This window comes from Schistocerca nitens, chromosome 3, assembly GCF_023898315.1.
Source record: "Schistocerca nitens isolate TAMUIC-IGC-003100 chromosome 3, iqSchNite1.1, whole genome shotgun sequence".
Classification (NCBI taxonomy): domain Eukaryota; kingdom Metazoa; phylum Arthropoda; class Insecta; order Orthoptera; family Acrididae; genus Schistocerca; species Schistocerca nitens.
In genome coordinates this window covers 327,876,173-327,899,998 of record NC_064616.1, presented here as the reverse complement: position 1 = coordinate 327,899,998, position 23,826 = coordinate 327,876,173, and positions in this window count along the sequence as shown.

Here is a 23,826-nt window from a genome sequence, read left to right as displayed (position 1 = left end):
AAGACTGTGAATAGCAACAAAAGCGTTCTGAAAAAGAAAATTTGTGCACATCGAATATAAATTCTAATGACTGGGTACTATTTTACAAAGGTATTTGTGTGGAGTGCGGTATTTGTGTGGAGTGCAGCCTTGTATGTAAGTGAAACGTGGGCGATGAACAGTTCTGTCAAAAAGACAATGGACGCTTTCAAAACGTGGTGATCAATAAGAATGCTGAAGATTAGATATGATGATCGTGTAACTAAAGAAGAGGTAAGGAATTAAATAGAGGAGGAAGAGGAAATTATGGCACAACTTTGACTACAAGAGGGGTAAGTTGACAGGATATATTATGAGGCGTCAAAGAGTGAGGACAAAGGGGTTGGGTGATAGTATTCTGATAATAATCATCTGTTGAAATGCTATTCTACTATTTTATCTATTAATGTAAGCAGTGAATTTACTCTTCCATGCACTCCTTCACAAAACCTTTAAAACAAAACTGAAATCAGCTGAACACCAAATCTTTCAACCACTGTCTGACAACTACTGCATTCACTTTCAACTTTCTATAACTATCACTGGCTAGCCATACACACATACAGATATAAGGAGAACAGAAACAAACAAACATTAGTTTTCAGCATATAATTCTTTAGGTTGGCTACATGTACATAAACAAACCAAACAGGAAGGGACATGAGGTGAACACACTGTAGTTACGACTTCAAATCAGAGTTTTCGGTAAAATGTCTACAGCTAGTGACGGAAGAAAAAAAAAACATGAAAATGTGCTTGTTCCATAATCTAAGTTTTAGTTCAACCTCCAGCATGTGACCAAGTGAGGGGAAACGCAGATGTCCGCCAAAAATTCGATTCACTGTAAGTAATCAGTTATTCACGTAAAAAAAGATGTGAACTGTTTTATAATCTGCAAGTATCACATATCAAAACAAAACTGATTCATTCTAGATTCCACTGAAGATGCCTTAAAGTAAAAGGCGAAACACATCTTGAACCAATAAAGTACACTGGATAAAGAAAAAAACGTTTGTTACTTCCAAAGGAAATAATCAATAGCTGTAGATACTTAGCAAATTACATCTTATGACATACCAGCAAATTAGTCTCGGTTTAACTTCTCATTCCACATGCTATTAAATACCGTTTAAAAAAATTCATCTATCCCTTCAAAGAAACTGTAATTAGTTTCATATCTAGGTAGATAAACAGATTTAGGATATTTATCATGTGACGAAATACATGACTTTTTACAAGTTATCGTTTGCAAAAAAACACTTTTCGATTTCTTGAACCGTTTACGAAATTTGCGGTTGATACAACCACATGGTTTACGACGAGCAGGACAAAGTCCCGGTCGCGTCGCGAGCGATCCGCGCGCGGTTACCGCACAGCCGTCCGCCGACATATCATTCAATATCTCGAGAACGGTGATAGCTATCGTTCTGCTCTCAGCTTTAAAAAAAATTTCGATATGTTGACTAAATTTCATGCGCAATAATGTATTACCTATAATGAACTGTATGGTAAGTCCACGCAATGCGTATTTACCTCTGGACACTCATTAAAATTTCGTGTAAAGGTTTACGTAAATGCGATACAGCACGTAACCACGACAAATAACGAAAAGAAATTCGGTCTTTTATCGAGAGAAGATATCAGGCTGTAACATGCCCAAGAATCAAATTTTTCTACCGAATAGTTTCCTCGGAATCGGTTGATAAGTATTTCATGGCTGCCGCCGCGTCCGCGCCAGCGGTTCAGCGAAAGTTCGTGTGGCCCGGGGTTCCGTACCTGACGTCACGCTCAGCGCGTTCTGTGATTGGCGGCGCGGACCTGGAGCGCGGCACGCAGCAGCGGAAGCGGTTCGACATGGTCAAACCGTGACGCAGAGCCCGCCGTGCCATGCCGCTGACGCTGTTTCCATGGCTACCACGCCGCTGACGCGCGGTTTTGACGCGCGGCAGCCCTAGTGGGAACCGGCCTTTAGTGTTCGCGCGTTGCAAAAATGGTTCAAATGGCTCTGAGCACTATGGGACTTAACTTCTGAGGTCATCAGTCCCCTAGAACTTAGAACTACTTAAACCTAACAAACCTAAGGACATCATACACATCCATGCCGGAGGCAGGATTCGAACCTGCAACCGTAGCGGTCGCGCGGTTCCAGACTGCAGCGCCTATAACCGCTCGGCCACCCCGGCCGTCCTCGCGCGTTCCAAGTGTGTTGTAGACGAGGCGGCGGTTCGAACCACTCTACCACGAAAATTTAATCTATATTTTTTCATCACTGGTTTCATTATCTGATTTATGTAACGTTTGAGAGGTAATACAATGATAAAATACGACATGCATTTTTATAAAGTTATAGTGAATTTTATATTTTAATAGACTATTTACTATTTATAATTAAATTTTCAAAAACGAGGGATAGGCTTGTAAAGCCCAAGTCAAATCTCGATAATTAATAATACGTAGAATGTTATTGACAATTAGTAATATAGTAAGTCAAATTGTGCTAGAAGACAAGAGTAATGTACCATTACTCGTCGGATGTGCTTTCGATATCACACGTTGCGGGATAGTATTTGTCATACAGACACATCAATTACAACTTCATGCAAATACATGAGTTCTTTTCATTACATTATCTGTCAAGCATCATATAAATTAAATAATATGACCAGTGATGAAAAATGTAGATTAATAATTAAGTCTGAGCGGAAGTCTAACCGTTGCCTCATACACGTTCGTCTTACAAGGCTTGAACTGTAATCACTTGACCACCGCGACCTATGATGTTCGCCATCTATGGACAGATCTATAAGCCACATAACAGATGTGCAAAACTTCTCTTGCGATTTTCTCGGAATTGCCAGTGTAGTGGACCTTACTACTTGCATGTTAAGTTGTCTTAATGGTGTTTTGGTTGGCAGGAGAGCCAACACCGTGTTACTAGAGGAGGCCGAAAGGCACGCGTCTTAGCTCACGCAGGCTGGCATGAGGTCTGGAACAGGGCAAGGAAATTAGAATTTAGAAAAACGTACGTAGCTGGTGGAATACTTAACTTTAATCCGTTAATGAAGAACGTCGGTCTTGACGGTACATGATTCAATATCAATAGTAACTGATAGTGGCGCCTTGCTAGGTCGTAGCAAATGACATAGCTGAAGGCTATGCTAAACTATCGTCTCCGCAAATGAAGCGTATTTTGTCAGTGAACCATCGCTAGCAAAGTCGGCTGTACAACTGGGGGAGTGCTAGGAAGTCTCTCTAGACCTGCCGTGTGGCGGCGCTCGGTCGGCAATCACTGACAGTGGCGACACGCGGGTCCGACGTATACTAACGGACCGCGGCCGATATAAAGGCTACCACCTTGCAAGTGTGGTGTCTGGCGGTGACACCACATTCCTCCCCCGCAAATCGGCGTACGGTTCAAATGGTTCAAATGGCTCTGAGCACTATGGGACTCAACTGCTGAGGTCATTAGTCCCCTAGAACTTAGAACTAGTTAAACCTAACTAACCTAAGGACATCACGAACATCCATGCCCAAGGCAGGATTCGAACCTGCGACCGTAGCGGTCTTGCGGTTCCAGACTGCAGCGCCTATAACTGCACGGCCACTTCGACCGGCTCGGCGTACGGTTGTGGCTTAAGGCTTCCGCCCGCCGTGGGGAGGACCCCATGTTGACGTATGCGACGAGGTGGGGAGCCTAACAACAGGCGAGGCTGTGCCACCCGCACCCTGCCATTCGGACCGCGGGGAGCTAGGAAACGACTGAAAACCTGCTCCAGGGTGCACGCCAACATGCGGTGTATGCGCCCGCAGAGAGACAGGAGGGGCCGAAGGGTTGACCTCCATCGGGCCGCGGCACCCGACGGGCGAAGACGACATGTGGTCCGGAGCGGGCAAGAGTTCCATGTCGGAGGACATCCGGTCACTGTGAGCGATTGGCAGTGCGTGACCCAGGGAGGCGTCCGGCGGTTGCAGCGACGCATCCACTGCGGACGTGGCCGACGGGAGAACAGTCGGCGGCGGCGGTGGCGGCGACGCGTCGCCATGGGGCAAAATGGAAGGCAGCGTCGGTAATACCTGGGGCTGAGGCGAGCCAGTAGATGGGTCCCCAGGGCGCTGACCGGACCGCACCGTCGCTGAAAGCAGACGGCGAGTGGCAGATCCCATGCGGCGACAGAGGCACAGCTGGTTGAGATGCCGCCGCACCTCACCAGAGGCCCCCAAAACCAGATACATAGCGCGTCCGAGGCAGCGAAGAATGCGCCCCACGAGCCAACGCCGTGAACCTCGGTAGTAACGATACTAGACAACGTCGCCTGGAGCAAAAGCAGGTGTCTGCCGCTGCACAGGAACCTGATGCGGCCGATGTAGCAAAGGCATCAAGGTTCAATGATGACCGTGGAGCAACTCAGCTGGCGAGCGACCATCTCGGGGCTGAGAGCGATACGAGTACAAAAAGAGCAACAACGCGTCCTCCCGAGAATGCGACTCTTTCAACTCATCTGGGACTTGAAAGTCCTGACCAATTGTTCAGCGGCACCGTTTGACTGTGGCGAAAACGGCGCGGACGGCAGATGTTGAATACCATTGGCCTTGCAGAATGACTGAAATTCTGCGGACATGAATTGTGGGCCATTGTCGGAAACAATAGTCTGTGGAAGACCTTCAATGCAAAAGATAGCAGATAACGCTTGGATGGTGGCAGATGACGTAGTGAAGACATCTGGACAACAAAAGGAAAATTAGTGAATGAATCTACCACAACCAACCATCGAGCATTCCAGAATGGACCAGCAAAATCGATGTGTAAGATTGCGAAGGGGAAGTGGCTTTTGGCCATACAAAGAATTTCCGCGGTGGGGCTGATTGTCGTTCGGCACACACCATGCAAGAAGAGCACATATTCGTAATCGCGCCATCGATTCCGAACCAAGTACAGTGCTGACGAGCAAGTTGTTTCGTTCTCACTATACCCCAATGTCCTTGGTGGAGAAGCTGTAAGACAGAGGACTGTAACGAACGTGGGACCACGACCCTGGACTGATCATTATCTGAACGCAACAGCAAAACACCACGTCGAACAAAAAGTCTCTCCTTGTGAGCAAAAAATCGGCGAACCAACGGATCCCCGATCCGTGACATTGACAAGGGCCATTGCGTAGCAACAAAACACAGAACGGTAGCAAGGACAGGGTCGGCAGCTGCGGCAGTAGCTACACGACGAAAATCAATCGGAAAGGATTCGACCATGTCATCGGTTGCCGAATCAATGAACATGCAAGCAAGCTTGGAGGAATCGAATGCTCTATCCTCAGCAACAGGCAAGCGGGACAACGCATCGGCGTTTCCGTGCTTAGCAGTGGACCGATACAAGATATTGTAGCGGTGCTGCGAGAGGAAAATAGACCACGAATGAATTTCTGCACTGTGCGTGGAGGTACAGGCTTGTTCTGATGAAAAAGCGATGTCAATGGTTTGTGGTCTGTGATGATGGTAAAGTGACGACCATACAAGAAATCATGAAACTTTGTAACACCAAATACGAGATCCAATGCTTCTTTCTCGATCTGTGAATAATTTCTTTGCGCAGACGAGAGCAATTTGGACGCAAAGGCAATAGGGCGATCGTGCGATCCAACTTTGTGCGCAAGCACAGCAGCGATCCCGAAATCCGATGCATCCACCATCAACAAAAGGGGCTTCTGGGGATCGAATGGCGTAAGGCAAGTAGTGAAAAGCAACGCCGATTTCAACTGGCGAAAGGCGCGTTCGCATTCCGTCGTCCAGACGAACGGAACACCTTTACGGCGTAAGCGATGAAGCGGAGCTGAAATAGAAGAGGCGTGTGGGATATATTTATGATAATAGTTGATTTTTCCCAGCACACACTGTAGCTGCTTCAAATTCTGCGGCGAAGGCAAGTCTTGTATGGCACGGAGGTGCTCGGGACTGGGATATATGCCTTGGGCATTGATTACATGTCCCAGGTAGGGCAAGTCACGAGCAAAAAACACACATTTGTCCTTCTGCAAGCGAAGACCATTTTGCCACAAGACCTGAAGTAGTGTTCTGAGATTGGCTAAATGTTCTGCTTCCGTCTTTCCGGAGATCACAATATCGTCCAGATAGTTTGCTGCAGTAGGGACTGAGGCACAAACAGTTTGTAGATATTGCTGAAACAATGCAGGGGCGGATGCACACCCGAATGGCAGACGTTTGAATCGATACAAACCAAGATGCGTGTTAACCACCAAAACGCACTGGGATTCTTCGTCCACCGGTATTTGCAAGTACGCATCTGTTAGGTCCAACTTCGAAAAATATTTACCCGGGCACAGTTTGTCAAATACCGAGCGAGATGGCGCAGTGGTTAGACACTGGACTCGGATTCGGGAGGACGACAGTTCAATCCCGCGTCCGGCCATCCTGATTTAGGTTTTCCGTGATTTCCCTAAATCGTTCCAGGCAAATGCCGGGATGGTTCCTTTCGAAGGGCACGGCCGACTTCCTTCCCCGTCCTTCCCTAATCCGATGAGACCGATGACCTCGCTGTCTGGTCTCCTTCCCCAAAAACCAACCAACCAACAGTTTGTCAAAAAGACCTTCTGGGCGGGGTAAAGGAAAAGTGGCAATCACTAGTTGTGGATTCACTGTTGCCTTGAAGTCCACACAAAGTCTCAATTTTCCCGAAGGTTTTGGCAAAATTACTAAGGGTGATGCCCAGAGAGAAGCCTGCACACGTTCAATTACACCTTGTGATTACAAATCGTGTAATGTTTTTGCGACCTCATCACGCAATGCTTGGGGAACATTGCACGCTCTGAAAAATTTCCGTTGCGCATTTACTTTCAGTTCCAAATGTGCTTTATAGTTCTTAGCGCAACCAAGGTCCGGTGCAAAAATGTCTGCAAATTCTTCAAATAGACGAGAAACACTGTCTGAAGGCACAGTCTGGTTCACTGATAGGACCTGATTTACTATAGACAAGTTAAACAACTGAAATAAATCGAAACCAAACAAGTTCACTGCAGAAGAAGAACGAAGGACGTAAAATGACACAAGTTTTGTGTGTCCTTTGTATGTTGCAAGAAGGCTGCACTGTCCTAACACAGGGATCTTTTGACTTGAATAGCTAGTTAGCTTAACATTTGCAGCACGCAACGGAGGTGTGCCCAGCAGTTTGTAAGTGTCTTGATTGATCAGTGAAACTGCAGCTCCAGTATCGAGCTGGAATGGTATCACTTTGGCATTAATGTCCAAGTCTACAAAACGTTTACTGTCCTGCTGACGACAAGAGCGACTGTCTCGTGCAACGTGAACTGACACTGGTACATAATCACTTGCGACTTGACGGGATTGCCAGCGATGTCGACGCACACTATTTGTGGGATGAACACAGTCACTGTTAGAGAGAGTGGCACTGGGCAGAGTGGAATGAACTACATGAATTTCCATGGGCGAAGTTTCACGAGCCTGAGTATCCTTGGTTCGAATTCGGCGCGAAGCAAAGGGCCTGGAATGGTTGGGAGTGTCCGATCTGAGCTTTTTCTGGAAAACACTCTGAACATGTCCTTTTTTATTACAGAAAAAGCAAATAGCCTGGCGTGACGGGCAATTCTCACGCGAATGTCTAGTAGCACACCATGACCATGATTTTAGCTCTGCATTTGCTTGCCTGCGTGGCACACCTGACTGAGAACCTGGCGGCAGCGGCGCGGCCGGGCGCGAGGGCTGTTTACTGCTCCGTGCAGCTCGCCCGGCGGGCCGGTTAACCTGACACATGGCTGCTGAAGTTTCAAATTATTCCTGAGCAAAGTCAAGTGTGTCCTGCTGATCCAATATGTCCATCACTTGTTGAAGGGAGGGATTGACTAGTTTTAAAATCTGTTCCCTTATACGAACATCAGAAACATTCTGTGCAATTGCATCACGTACCATAGTATCTGAATAAGGGAGTCCACATTGACACTCAAAAGCACAATCCCTAGTAAGACCTTGCAAGGTTGCAACCCACTCCCGATTAGTCTGACCTGCCGTACGTTTTGTACGAAAGAAGGTATACCTTTTCGCAACTACATTGACTGAATCTTTGAAATATGCATCTAATGCAGACAAAATTTCGTCGTAGGACAGAGTTGCTACGTCGCGTCGGGGAAATAATTTGACTATCACACGGTACGTGTTCACCCCGACTGATGATAACAAAAAAGGCTGCCGCTCGTTACCTTGAATTCTGTAGGCAGCGAGATGGAATCCAAATTGGTGTGACCACTCCGTCCAGCTTTCCAGTGCAGCATCAAAAAGTCGAAAAGTTGGTGCAACAGCGTGTTGTGGCTGTGTTAGCGGTGGAGCGGCGGCTGCCGCATCGTTTTGCATTGCCCGTTGACCCTGGACGAGCTGTCCAAGGGCATCCAGTAAGGCCTGCGTCTGCTGATTCTGTAAGCGATAAAATTCGGACAGTACATCTGGCGATTGGGGCGAAGCCATTACACAAGTAAATCAGGGCAATATCGATAAGAACGCGGTTGTGCCTCGTTCCCAATGTTTTGGTTGGCAGGAGAGCCAACACCGTGTTACTAGAGGAGGCCGAAAGGCACGTGTTTTAGCTCACGCAGGCTGGCGTGAGGTCTGGAACAGGGCAAGGAAATTAGAATTTAGAAAAACGGACGTAGCTGGTGGAATACTTAACTTTAATCCGTTAATGAAGAACGTCGGTCTTGACGGTACATGATTCAATATCAATAGTAACTGATAATGGCGCCTTGCTAGGTCGTAGCAAATGACATAGCTGAAGGCTGTGCTAAACTATCGTCTCGGCAACTGAGAGCGTATTTTGTCAGTGAACCATCGCTAGCAAAGTCGGTTGTACAACTGGGGGAGTGCTAGGAAGTCTCTCTAGACCTGCCGTGTGGCGGCGCTCCGTCGGCAATCACTGATAGTGGCGACACGCGGGTCCGACGTATACTAACGGACCGCGGTCGATTTAAAGGCTACCACCTAGCAAGTGTGGTGTCTGGCGGTGACACCACAAATGGCTCATTAAAGGCTTTCAAAGTTTGAAGAAAATCTGTGATTCCAACGATGTGGTCTCCCCTTGTAAAGAAATGGGGGAATGTTGGAAGACAGACATGTGGGCCCGCCCACATGCTGTCAAGGTTGATCCGAGTACGCTGCAGAAGTTTCACTGGGAAGCACTTACACATTATTCATAGAGTTCCGATCTCTTCTCATGCGAAAATGAATGTAAGCAGAGCAATGAGGGAAGTATTCAGTGATTTTGAAAGTAAAATTTTCTTAACCGATCTGATAAAACTCTAACGGTTTTGGTCTCCGTAAATTACGTAATCGGTTCGAGAGCATCTATTCAGTCACTCAGTGACCATACTTTCACCAAATCGAAAGATAACAGAGATAAGGCCGAAATACTGAATTCTGTCTTCCGAAACCCTGTCACTGCAGAAGATCGTAATACGGTTCCTTCTTTCAACCATCGTAATAACACCGAAATGGCAGATATTGAAATAAACGATCGCGGAATGGAGAAGCAACCACAATTGCTTAGAAGTGTAAAGGCATCAGGACCAGACGTGATACCCGTGAGATTCTTCAAGGATTGTGCGAAGGAACTTGCTCCCCTTCTGGCAAAAAATGGTTCAAATGGCTCTGAGCACTATGGGACTCAACTGCCGTGGTCATTAGTCCCCTAGAACTTAGAACTAGTTAAACCTAACTAACCTAAGGACAACACAAACATCCATGCCCGAGGCAGGATTCGAACCTGCGACCGTAGCGATCTTGCGGTTCCAGACTGCAGCGCCTTTAACCGCACGGCCACTTCGGCCGGCTCCCCTTCTGGCAGAAGTTTATCGTAGTTCGCTGGAGTAATGAAGACATCTAGCTACTGGAAAAAGCGCAAGTCATTCTCGTTTCCAAGAAGTGTCGTAGGACAGAAGCAAAAATTATTAGCCTATATTGTTGACGTCAACCTATTGTAGAGTTATGGATCATGTTTTATGCTCAAGAATTATGACGTTTTTGAAGAACGAAATCTCCTCTATACAAATCAACATTGATTCCGCAAATAGAGATCTTGCGAAACTCAGCTCACTCTGTTCCTCCATGAGATCCAAAGCGCCGTAGATAATGACACTCATGTTGATGCTGTGTTCCCTGATTTCGGGAAGCCATTTGACACCGTCCCGCATAGCAGTTTAGTGAAAAAAATACGAGGTAGCCGAGTATCGGTCCATATTGGCGACTGAATACAAGACTTCCTTGCAGACAGATCTCAACACTTCGCTCTTAGCCGAACGATATCAACAATGTAAAAGTAATTTGAGGAATACCCCGGAAGTGAGATAGGACCGTAGCTGTTTACAAAATGTATACATGATCTGATATTAAGTGTTGAGAGCTCTTTAAGACAGCTCGTAGATGATGTGGTTATCCATAAGAATGTAGCAATCCCAGATGAGAAGATAGTATCGATTTGGAGAATGACCTACAGAAGATGGATGAATGCTACAGGATCTGGCAGCTGACTCTGACTGTAAATAAATGTAGCATATTGTTCCCGCACAGGAAAAGAAATCCGTTGCTGTACAACTACGGTATTGATGACAAATTACTGTAAACAATAACCACCGCAAAATAACTTGAAGAAACTACCTAGAGCGACTTTAAATGAAATGACCATAAAGCTGATGCCAGACTGAATTCATAGGAAGATTCTTAAAGAAATGTAACTCATCCTCGAAGGAAGTGGCCTCAAGGCGATTGTTCGACCGATCCCTGAATACTGTTCGTCGATATGGGACCCTTACCATTTAGGGCTGATAGAACACATTGAGGATGTCCAATATATAGTGCGGCGTTTCGTCGCGGGATCGTTCATTCCACGCAAGTGTTACAGAGATGCTCAACAAACTCCAGTGGCAGACGCTATAAGAGAGGTGTTGTGCATCATGAAGAGGTTTATTATTGAAATTTCGAGAGAATGCTTTCCGGGAAGAATCGGACAACATATTACTTCCTCCCACATACATCTCGGGAAATGACTACGACGACAAAATTCGAGAAATTATAGCTTGTACAGAGCCTTACAGACAATCATTCGCGAGTGGAATAGTTAAGGAGGGATTAGTTAGTGGTACCAGAAGTACCCTCCGCACACACAGGTGCGGAGTATTGATGTCCATGATTTCCATATTTTTGGAGGTCTGAAGAAAGACATATGTGGCCGTCGATTTGCTTCGGACGAAGAGGTGCATCCTTGGGTACAATCATGGTTCTTAGGCAACCACAAAAATCTGTCAGTGAAGGCATTGACCACCTTGTCTCACAGCGGGATATATGTGTTAACAGTTTATGATGTTCCGCTGGTTCTTTACCGTGACATCAGGTGGCGAAGTAAAGCCTGATCGTGAGCTAAGACTTCTTATTATTCATTCTTTCTCACGTTACTATTTAAACATGTTCGCCAATCTATTATGATCAAACTTCATTTCTCGAAGTGCTGCAATTACTGCTGGAAGATAAGAGCACAAATCTAACATCCAATTCTCAAAGTAAATACGACACTTCTGATAAACGAATCGTCGTATATTATAATCTTGTGTACACTGATTATTCGATACAAAAGTGCTTTATCAAATGGTTGAAATGGCTCTGAGCATTATGGGACTCAACATGTGAGGTCATCGCCCGCATCTCGTGGTCGTGCGGTAGCGTTCTCGCTTCCCACGCCCGGGTTCCCGGGTTCGATTCCCGGCGGGGTCAGGGATTTTCTCTGCCTCGTGATGTCTGGGTGTTGTGTGTGATGTCCTTAGGTTAGTTAGGTTTAAGTAGTTCTAAGTTCTAGGGGACTGATGACCATAGATGTTAAGTCCCATAGTGCTCAGAGCCATTTGAACCATTTTTTTGTGAGGTCATCAGTCCCCTAAAACGTAGAACTACTTAAACCTAACTAACCTGAGGACATCACACACATCCATGCCCGAGGCAGGATTCGAACTTGCGACCGTAGCGGTCGCGCGGTTCGAGACTGAAGCGACTAGAACCGCTCGGCCACAACGGCCGGCAAGAATGCTTTATCATTCGGAACATCGCAGTTATATTAACAAGGACAAAGTCCAAAAACCGTCTGCCTCATTTTATAGATTTCAACTCAGTGAATGTATAATAAATTTTTCCTTGTCCTCGTGACATCTTAGGCTTACGGCAGAACGTGATACGATATCTATTGTCATCCCGACTTACCACCACGCTGCATCCATCCATTTCATGATACACGCACATAAATATAACACACATCCAAACAGAAGATTATCTAATTAATTACGGAAATAAACATTTGATAGTGGCGATCATCATTCTTACTTACAAAAATGATGTGTTACACTGCAAGTTATGGCGATTACTTTTGAAATAATAAACAATTTACTTACCTTTTTTTACATCTCTCTCGTTTTCGTTTGACTGTCACTTATAGATTATGCGAATTATTTAGCTCCCACCGTAACAGCATTTCGTCGTGACTGAATGGAACAAGAAAGCATTCCACGCGATTGGAGGAAGCCTCAAGTCATTCACATTTTCAAATAGGGTCGTCCGGCCGGGTCGGAGATTTTCTCTGCCCGGGACTGGGTGTTTGTGTTGTCCTCATCATCATTCGAGAAGAGCCGAGGCTGGAAATGGAAAGACTGGAACTTGTACGGGTGCTGATGACCACGATGTTGAGCGCCCCACAAACAAAACATCATCATAATCAAATAGGGTCGTCGGACAATCTTTAAAGTAGAACCGTTATGTTGAGATTATTCAGTCATTTACTGCAACTGCCCTGCGAATTCTACAAGGAAACTGGCAGCTCTAATAGAATGGTTCATATGTCGGTCTACATATGTACTTTGTGAGCTATTTTCCGGCGAGTAGCTGAGGCCAATTCTGGCACCACTATCATTTACACCCTTTACTATCATTCGTTGATGGTACATAGGAAGAAACACTGCCAGCAAGCCTTAAAATGTGCTCTAATTTCCAATTTCCACTTCCTTGTAATTTCGTGAGACATTCGGGGTGTGTTCAAAAAGCAATGGGATTTCGTAATCTTGCGTATTGTATTAGTCGTATTTTCACGATCTTTTCGTTGTATATGTAAACATGTATGAAACGTATCTGGACAATGTTATCCAAATCAGATATTTAGTCGAATGCCAGCTGTCAACATTGTTACGTGTGTTTTAGTAGTATCGGTGAGTCTTTATTGCGTAAAAATGCAATAAAGTGCTGTAAATTTTACATTTCATTAAATATTGTTTTCGGTGAGTATCCTATAAGTAAAACAAGGGTTTATGAGTGGTATAAGTGTGTTGAAGAAGGCCGTGAAGACTTTGAAGGTGACGAGCGCTCTTTAAATACAAGCACTTGATAAATCGATGAAATAGTGGGAGAGTGAAAGACATGATTGTGAACGATCTACGAATCACAATAAGAGAAGTCTCATATGATGCTGGCTTATAAAGTGGTTCATGCCCTGAAATGTTTTGCGTATGGAACCTGTGGCAGCAAAATTTGTTCCAAAAATTTCTGATTTTCAAATAGAAATAGCGGCGAACCTAAGTCGCTCAGGATTGCTAGATAAAGTGAACAACGATGCAAAATAATTGAAACGTGTCATGCATAACAGGTGATGAAACATGGATTTACGGATATGACATGGAAACTGAGGCTCAATCGTTGTAGTGAAAGCATTGTGGATCACCAAGACAGGAAAAAAAGCAAGAAAAGTGTGGTCAGATATGAAGACTGTGCTGACTGTGTTCTTTGGTTAGTTCATCATGAATTATTGCCACAAGGTCGAACGACCAATAAGGAGTACCATTTGCAAGTTCCACGCCGTATGTGCTAAGCAGTCCGAAATAAAAGTTCAGATTTGTGACAAAACAATTCACAGCTTTTGAGCCACGGTAATGCACCTGTCCACATTTCATTGCTTTATCGCGAATTTGTGTCCAAAATCAATAAAGTTATGGTGTCACGGTCTCCGTATTATTTTTTCAAAAGTAGAGAACTATGAACTTCTAACAAGCATAAATGAGATTACAAACGCATCGCTATCCTAAAGCTCGAATTCCAGAGATGTTCAGGGATTGTGAAAAGGGCGTAATATCTAATGGGGGCTATTTTGAAGGACAACTTTGATGGAGACGAACAAACAATTTTATCCCAAAAAAAAAAATCCCATTGATTTTTGAATACGCCTCGTGTGGGGAAGGAAGTAATACGTCGCCAGACACCTGGAGCTTGCGCTCTGACAATATCAACAGTAAAGCTCCCCGTGACGCAGAAAGGCACTCCTGTAGCTTCTGCCCCTGGGGTTTCTTGGGCATCTCCGTGACGCTCCCGTGGTTACTCAACGATTCCGTGACGAAACGTGCCGCTCTTAGTTGGATCATATCTGTCTCTTCTATTATTCCAACCTGAAAAGGGTCGCTGACTGGTGATCAATACTCAAGAACCGGCCGGGAAAAATATTTGTTTAGTCACTTCTTTCGCGAATGAACTACATTTCCGTAAGAGTTTTCCTATGTCGCTCGGCCTGGCACCTGATGTTAGTGTTTCCATTGATTTATGGGCAGTAGCGTAATGGAACAGTAACGAATCTCTTCGCCCACTTATGCACAGTATGTTAAGTTCATTTAGGTTCAACGTCAACTGCCAGTCCTTGCAACAACCGTCGATCCTCCACAGAACTTTCTACATTTCGCTAGTCTTCTGGCTTAGAAACCTTTCTATAAATAACAAAATCGCCTACATACAGCCACTTGGATCATCCGACGTTAGGCACTTCATTATGAACAGTAACGGACCTTAAGACCCACGAAATTATCGTTACAGCTCAGATTGTTGCAAAATTGTGGAACACGTTTAACCCAGTGACATCGTCTTTAACCTTCATAAGGTATTAGGGCCTATTTTGAACGCAGCTTTAGTTTTGCATTCACAGAAACAGTAATTCTCAAACTGTTGGGTCATTTCAGACTATGCGTATTTAAACTTCATTATTACAGCAAATTCTGGCAGCAGTCAGTTTATCAACAATAGAACGCATGTGTGTACCATAAGGAGGGTATATAGAAATCAATTCATTGTTGTTTTGAACAATGGAATGTCTATATCGGTAGAAAGAAGAGAAAGTGGAGTGCAAGTCATTCCTTTTCCTGTAACCAAATCGGTTTATGAACCTACTACGCAGGTCACTTGTTTTCTACGTATAGAATTCATATAAGCTGCAAATGTTTCTTCTCAAAATAATGGCCTCTTTGCAAGACGATGAAACAACAGAAACGCTCCTGGACATAATTAATAGAGATGAAGTATTTTCGGAGGATGAAGATTATGTTTCGGAATACAGCTCTTTATGTACACTAAAAGACTCAGAAGATGCACCGGAACAGCTAATGGTAAGCAGTGCAATTCTGATTTCAAAATACAAATGAAGTGAATGTAAGAAAGGACCCCTCCCTCAAATGGGACAGCATGCACCATGCAATACAGTTCATCTGACTCCAGGACCAACAACGTATGCCATTACTCACATTACAAGTGAATAATCGGCTTTCAAATTTTTCGTTCCTCCATCAACTGAAAATATTATGCTTACCATTTCTAATGCTGAAGGGACGCGTTTATATGGAGGTCAGCGAAAAAAAGTAGATTTTCTTGCCCTATATGCTTTTGTAGTTCTATTGTTATGAGCAGGAGTTTATAAGTCACATAACGAGTCTAATGAAAGTTTACGGGATGAGTTCAAAGGTCACCCAATTTTCAGAGCCTCTAGAAACGTTCAAAAAGATATCAAGGATTATTTGATTAGATGACCATGTGACAAGACAACGAAGACGCGAACAAGAAAAGTATGCATCTATAAAGGATTTATGGGAAAAATGGATAGAGGTACAACCTAAGTTACACAATCCCAATATATCTGTTACAGCAGATGAAAAACTCGTTGCATTCAGGGGAAACGGCCCTTTCCGCCAGTGTCTTTCAAGTAAACCAGCAAAGTATGGCAACAGTTTTTGGATATTGCGACAAAGAAAGAAGTTATGTATGTAATATTCAGTCATATACTGGGGAACAATCGGCTAGCACCGTCGAACAAACTAATCTTACGGCTTGAATGGGTATAAAGTTACCTTTGACAACTTTTTCACCTCCTACGAACCAGGACAAATACTGACGAAGAGAAATATCACTGAAAGTGTGCGAAGAAACAAGCCTTTGATCCCACTGAAACTGTTGAAGACGATGGGATTCTTAATCATATGTCAACATTTGCTTCCACAAAGGACACAACACTCTTATCGCAAAGAAAAACAATGGTGTTACTCTACAAAGTACTCCGCTCCTCGATGAAAAAGTCAGTGACGGCACCAAAAAAAACCTCACATTATTTTAGACTACGAAGGGAGCTGAGGGCACAATAGAAAATGTGGTGGTGAATTACACAGTAGAGAGGAAGATAAACAGTGGCCCGGTATTGCGTTCTAACATATCATCGACATATCTACATGTAACTCTTATGTGCTATTCAGGCAACTATCCCCCAATTGAAAGCAAACACCCTACAGCGAAGAAGAATGTTTCTATAAACTCTAGGCGAGCGCCTAATTGATGGGCAAATGAAGATATGAGGGTATCTTCCTTGTGCAAACGATGCAAGGGAAGCCGTAAAGAGAAGAACATCATTCGAATATTCACCCTCCACGTCGGAAGTAAATGGTCCTAGGAGTAAGAAGGGAGACAGATGTCATTCATGTGGAAAAAGTGATCACAGAAGTTCAGTTAAGTGTGCTAAGTGTAAGAAATTCACTTACAAAGAACGTCTCACATACACATGTAAAAACCGTTAGCGGAAGTTAGGCACACAGCAGTAAATTGAACACATACATTATTTAAATATTCGATTATTGTATTGCTGTACTGTTCTGTTATGCACTTTGAATGGTCAATACATTTACTTATCTAAATAGTAACTTTATTTATGATTTTAGTACACGAATGTGCAGCCGCGCGGTCTAGGGCGTCTCGGAGGTTCGAGTCCTCCCTCGGGCATGGGTGTGTGAGTCGTCCCAGTTTAAGTTAGGTTAAGTAGTGAGTAAGCGTAGGGACCAATGACATCTGCAGTTTGGTTCCATAGGAAAAAAACGAATGTGCAGAAGTATAACTAACAGGAACAGAGAAAAAACCTGGACGTTCTTTGACCCAGACCTCTTGAGCGCCCGTGCCAAATAAACACTGTAATAGGGTTAAATACGCTATTGATTGTTGAGAAATTAAATTTCGTACATATCGGAAAGTGTGATTATCTTATAGTTTATCAGATAATGTGATTGTTCTGGTTCGAAACCCTCAAAATAGTCTTCTAAATGTAGAGCAACATCACACATGTTATACTGTCATGAGCTTCCACCTGTTTTTCCTTTGTGACTACAGCACGTGATCTGACGCGCCTGGGTTAATACTCGCCTATTGCGATCTTTTTGGAAACCGTAAAGCTCCGCAGTAGGAATTGTAGTGAATTACGCAAACATCTCTTTTGTGACACCCAGCTTTGTCTGCATGTCCATGATATCCGGAAGGCAGGAGACAGTGGTGTCTATATTGGCCACTCCCTGACACTGTCGTTTGGTGATCAAAATAGGATCACCGAAAATGTCAGACTAACTTTGTTATTATACTGATGTTTTGTAGTAGACTCAGTACTCCGTTCTTAACGGGAAGAAATGTCAAATGTGTAATTAGTCTCAGGTGTACCCCGATGGAGTATCATAGCTCCGTACTGTACACCTGGTAAATAACGCCGGGAGGGCTTTGAAGCTATTCACATACCATACTGTAACACATGGAGAATTTACAACGTCACAAAATTGTAGCGAAATATATAAACACTTGCTAGCGATTTACGCTTGATGCAAAGAGTCACTAGGAGTTGGCTATCAGTACAAACAAATGTGTATGTAATTGGAAAGAGCCAATATTGTTTGAATACATCACTGGGGATCAATCACCATAATCGGTGACTCCTGTACGGTATCTATGTGTATGCGTCTGGAATTTTTTAAGATAGCACAAAAACTTCAAAAAAGCTGTGGGAGAGAAAAATACCCAACTAAAATTCAATGAAAGAAATCTTTGGAAACAATTAATTCATCGACGTATGAGGTACAGGTGCTGGACAAAAATATGGAAACTCCAAAAGCCCAAAACATTACCATGCTTAATACGGTGTAGCAAAACGGTTGGCGTTCAAAACAGCTTCCAGTCGTCTTGGACTGGATAAATACAGGCCCTGTATGGTTTTCAAGGGAATCGTGTATAATTCTTCTTGCAAAATAATCGAATGTTCAGGTAACACTGATAGTCGTGGGTAGCAATCACGCACGCTTCAATCCGAAGCAGACCACAAAGGCTCAATAATACTGAAATCTGATGACCGTGGCGGCCAAGGAAGATGCGACAGTTCTTCCTCACGCTCACAAGAAGAGTCCTGGACGATGCAAGCTGTGTGAACAGGGGACCTGTCGTCTTGGAATATAGCATCGCCATTGGTGTACCATGATATGGACCTGATCATTCAAAATGGTCACAGAATCATTTTCAATGCAATACCTCTTGAAATGCTAAACACTTCGGTTACCTTACACAGAGCCGGCCGCGGTGGCCGTGCGGTTCTAGGCGCTGCAGTCCGGAACCGCGGGACTGCTACGGTCGCAGGTTCGAATCCTGCCTCGGGCATGGATGTGTGTGATGTCATTAGGTTAGTTAGGTTTAAGTAGTTCTAAGTTCTAGGGGACTGATGACCTAAGATGTTAAGTCCCATAGTGCTCAGAGTCATTTGAACCATTTGAACCTTACACAGAACACTGACCACGACTGACACTTACAACGAATTGAAGACACTGAACAGATGCTCTTCGTCGTCAAATGCAACAGTGCAACCTGCAGGCTTGGCTAATGCTCAAGCACACATTTCTCACGATGTTTGGATATTTTTGTGGAGCCCCTGTAGCTTGTAAAACTTCCGTTCGACCTACTATGCAATATTGCTCGTCAGTCTGGATCCCTTACCAAGTAGGATATATAGAGAAGATACAAAATACCAGCTGTTCCTTTCATGTTCTCCTTTTCAGCTGGTGTGGTACTCATCCACCATCGCGTTCTGCATCATACAAAGACTTATAGTTCAACTTCTGGGAACGCATATTCTAAGAGAAAGAAACAAAGGAAGATAGGATTTAGCGACCCGTCGACGACGAGGTCATTATAGACGACCTCCAAGATCAGCAAAGTATCATATTACTTCGACCTGAGGTATCTCCTGAAATGACCACAAGGATAAAAGCAGAGAAGTTTATCCTTTGCTGATAGTCGTTCTTTACGTGCATCATTTTGCCAATGTAACAGAATAGGTGGAAGGGGGGAGGCTGATATTGGTAGACCATGTTCTCCCCACCAGAAAACGTAAGCTGACTTGCAGACAGTAGATGTAGGTGGAACATCATCAGTTTTGTTCAGGTGTACTATTTGCACCATAAACAACGGTCACAGTTGTTCATTATATTGTTTATAACGAAAGTTTTAAAGTACACCCTCTCTGTCGATTTTGTATATAAAATCGAATCGTGGTTTGATGACAAAAGAAACAAAAAGTAGCTCGTCGTAGACGTCAAGTCCCGAGTAGTGGTTCCATAAGGAGTAACTGATGTCCGCATGTTGCCCATAAATTTAGTGACGTTTATTTTCGTCCTGATTTGTTGGCAGGCTGTGATTGTTGTCCTCAACTTGTTGCCTGCACTACAGCTTGAGTAGATGACAAATAATTCATAATTTTGTGTACCATAGTCATTGTAATTTGTCTATTACTATTGTTGTTATTATTGTCATTATGACAGTCATAAACTATTCTCAACACGGGTCACAACTAAGATATATCTTACACGCACTGAGTTGCACGTCTGGTGATAATATCATTGACCATGCGAAAGTATTCGGCATTAACGACCTTCTACATTTTGGGACAGTTTTTGTCAGCTAACATAAAAGATTACTTTACTGTCTCTCGTCGTTGCGTAACGTCTGCCTGTTGATCATGTTTGTGGTCTTTTTCTCGTAGAAGTTATTGCAGAATGTAAACACAGTATTGATGCAAATACCTGCCTTGAAACCCGGCACAGTATTGATTTCTGCAGTTGGTATATGACAATCCACCGAAAGAAGATGCTGTATTAAACAGGCTCGTCAGTGGTGTATGTAGTGAACTGTATTAACAACTATCTACGAGTACATTAAACACACAAGCTGACGACGTTCATACCATAAGGTTTCTGTAGCACTATTAATACAGATCGAAGCAAATAGAATTTTCATTTCTGTCGTTAAAAGATTAAGCCGAAAGTTGGGATGTTTCCTTTGGCATGAACACGACCGATCTCCTCCTTATATCTGTGATTGAGGTTTATATCTAATGACATAGTGTACAGGACCTTAAAACCTAATCTTCATTCATTCATCTGAAGCACACACTTTGTGGGATTAGTTGGACATTAAGTCTTCGTCAGATACCTTTTATGTATTATTTACGTTTGGAAGTTTTACAGTGTGTCCAAAACGTCTTTACCTTTTATTTGTAGGGTAAACATCACATAAGTGAATCTCCCATAAAACTTTTGCCCAGCTAATCATGTTTGATAAACAACAGGAAAACACATAACAGAAAGTCTAAATGAGCAATGTTGGCAGCACATAGTAATCCAATCGGTAATCAGTTTGATTCCATGTATTAGCCGACGTCATAGAAGGGATATCTTGTGGTTAAGAGTTTCACTATTTAACACAAGATCTCAGTGAAATTTGTCCTTGACATGGCTCCAGAGAAAAAAAACTGTAATGGGATTGTGTCAGAAGGATGTTGAAGTCATGACGCCGGGCTACCACAGCCGATGAACCAGTAAAGGTTTATTCTTCTTGTACTTTTCTTTGGCACAATGGATGTTTATTTTTCTATATAAAATTTTGTTTCTCAGCAATTAGGACATACATGCTTAATCATAAATAACCTTTTAATACTGAATAATTAGGACAAGAATATTTAATTCTCAATAACTTTTTGTAAAGGCACCTTGTGGCAGCATCTCAATAAGGCAACCTGTGCGAAAGTAAATCTTTTAATTTGATATGGAGGTCGGGGGAAAACTGATAATCAGTCGCGTCAGTGCTGAGTGATCGTCGTGATATGAGTTAGTAAAGGAGAGAATCGCAGGAGGAAACACATAGAATTATGGAAGATACTACCTCGCACCTGTTGCAGAATTTGGAAGCAAGCGTTTCATGACTTTACAAGATAAATCATTAGAGTGAAACTCTAAGATATTACAGTTGTAAAGCAATATGACTCTCTTGACATCTCACGCTGAAGTTGCTCACTGTCACCATTTTGTGGCTGTTGGTGGCAGAAGTGCTACAGCCTCAATCTGAGATAGCGCCGGGCACCTTCCTTCTAAGTCGACTGGATTCTTCAAATGGTTCAAATGGCTCTAAGCACTATGGGACTTCACATCTAAGGTCATCAGTCCCCTAGACTTAGAACTACTTAAGCCGCGCGGGATTAGCCGAGCGGTCTCAGGCGCTGCAGTCATGGACTGTGCCGCTGGTCCCGGAGAAGATTCGAGTCCTTCCTCGGGCACGGGTGTGTGTGTTTGTCCTTAGGATAATTTAGGTTAAGTAGTGTGTAAGCTTAGCGACTGATGATCTTAGCAGTTAAGTCCCATAAGATTTCACACATATTTTTTTAGAACTACTTAAACCTAACTAACCTTAGGACATCACACACATCCATGCCCGAGGCAGGATTCGAACCTGCGACCGTAGCAGCAGCGTAGTTCCGGACTGAAGCTCCTAGAACCGCTCGGCCATTGCGGCCGGCTGATTGGATTCTATTTCTTGCGAGCTCCGACCACTAAAAATGCGTGTCCGGGAGCACAGGTCCCCTCCCCTGCTCTATGTCTAACCAGTGAAATTTTTCCTAACAGTATTCTCGGAAAAACTCGTTCCTTGCTCTTTTTGTCTCTTTCTTCAGCCAATAAGGGAGATTCCTTTCGACACTGCCGTGCTCATAGTCACTCTGACAAAAAGTTGCATGTGAACCAATGTCCGTTCTCCTTACATTCTTAAACAATTTTTTTCTGTAAGAGCGGCCCATGTAGCGGTGTCCCACTGTTTCGAAGACTCGAAACTTCCTTTCATCTGCCCAGCAATATCCCAAAAGTCGTTCCTACATTCGGCAGACAGTTGCACCTTCCTCTAAGATTCCTCCTCACGCCATCTTATTAAACATTTTCGCATGTGGTCGCTCCAGGAAGTTCTTTCTGTTACGGAATCCTTCCGGTGGCACCACAGGGAGCCAGAAGTGGCCGTTGGCCATTGTGTACCTTTACCTATCGTCTACCGTTCTCCGTCCAGGCTTTCGGATCACTAACACTGTCGTCCAGTTTGCTCTTAAAACATTTTCCTGCTCCCCAATAGCACATAAATCCAATTTTATATTACTGCAAATAACGATCACTCGTACATCTACTATCAATTAATTACGCAAGTCGAGGATGGTTCTCTAATTTAATATGATGAATCTGCGGATGTTACGAGTCGGTTCAGGAAAACGGTCCCGTAACACACCGTCGAGGAAGAGTGGTATCTACGAGGGCGTATTGAAAAGCAACGCCTCCGAATCTCTGATTCTGCTCGCAATATTGGTTGAGGTATTACATGCCATGCATATTACTCGGTCGATTTCCTCGCTTCGGAGACGCAATTTGCGACTCGCTCCCGCTAGGTGGCTTCGAATAGTAGCATGTAACATGGCGATGTACGTATCTACGCCGGTGCCCAAGGAATAGTATGCTGTAATCGAGTTTAGAATTCGAAGGGATCGTCCACACATGGAGGGCTCCCTCCTTCATCAAGACAATGCCAGACCACACACGAGCACTAAGACTTCTGCAAAAATCCGAAGCCTTGAGTTCACTGTCATCGATCATCCTCCATACAATCAAAATATCCACGGGTGTACTGCCGGTCTACAGTGTCCAACGGGCACAATATTTCGGCGATCACACATGTCGCCATCATCAGGTGAACTGACGGACTGAGCTCCTGTGCTCACAGGAGCTCAGTCCGTCAGTTCACCTGATGATGGCGACATGTATGATCGCCGAAATATTGTGCCCGTTGGACACTGTAGACCGGTAGTACACGCGTGGATATTTTGATCATCAAATACGCCGGGAGAAACTCAAGAATCACATCCTCCATACAGTCCTGTGCTCACAGGAGCTCAGTCCGTCAGTTCACCTGATGATGGCGACATGTATGATCGCCGAAATATTGTGCCCGTTGGACACTGTAGACCGGCAGTACACGCGTGGATATTTTTATCATCAAATACGCCGGGAGAAACTCAAGAATCACATCCTCCATACAGTCCCGATTTGGTCCCATCCGACTTTCATCTGCTTTTAGAACATGAAGAACACTTTCGGGGGCTTCACTTTGTTAGTGATAAAGTGGTGCAAGCAGAGGTGAGGTTGACGCTCCGTCAACAAAGTCAGTGACGGTATCGACAAACTAGTCTGTCGTTGGGAGAAATGTGTTCGTCGCCAGGGTGACTATGTTGAGAAATAAACATGTAGACATGAGAAATTAAGACGTATAATGTTAATAAAATTTGTTTTATCTCAAAAGCTTGAAGAG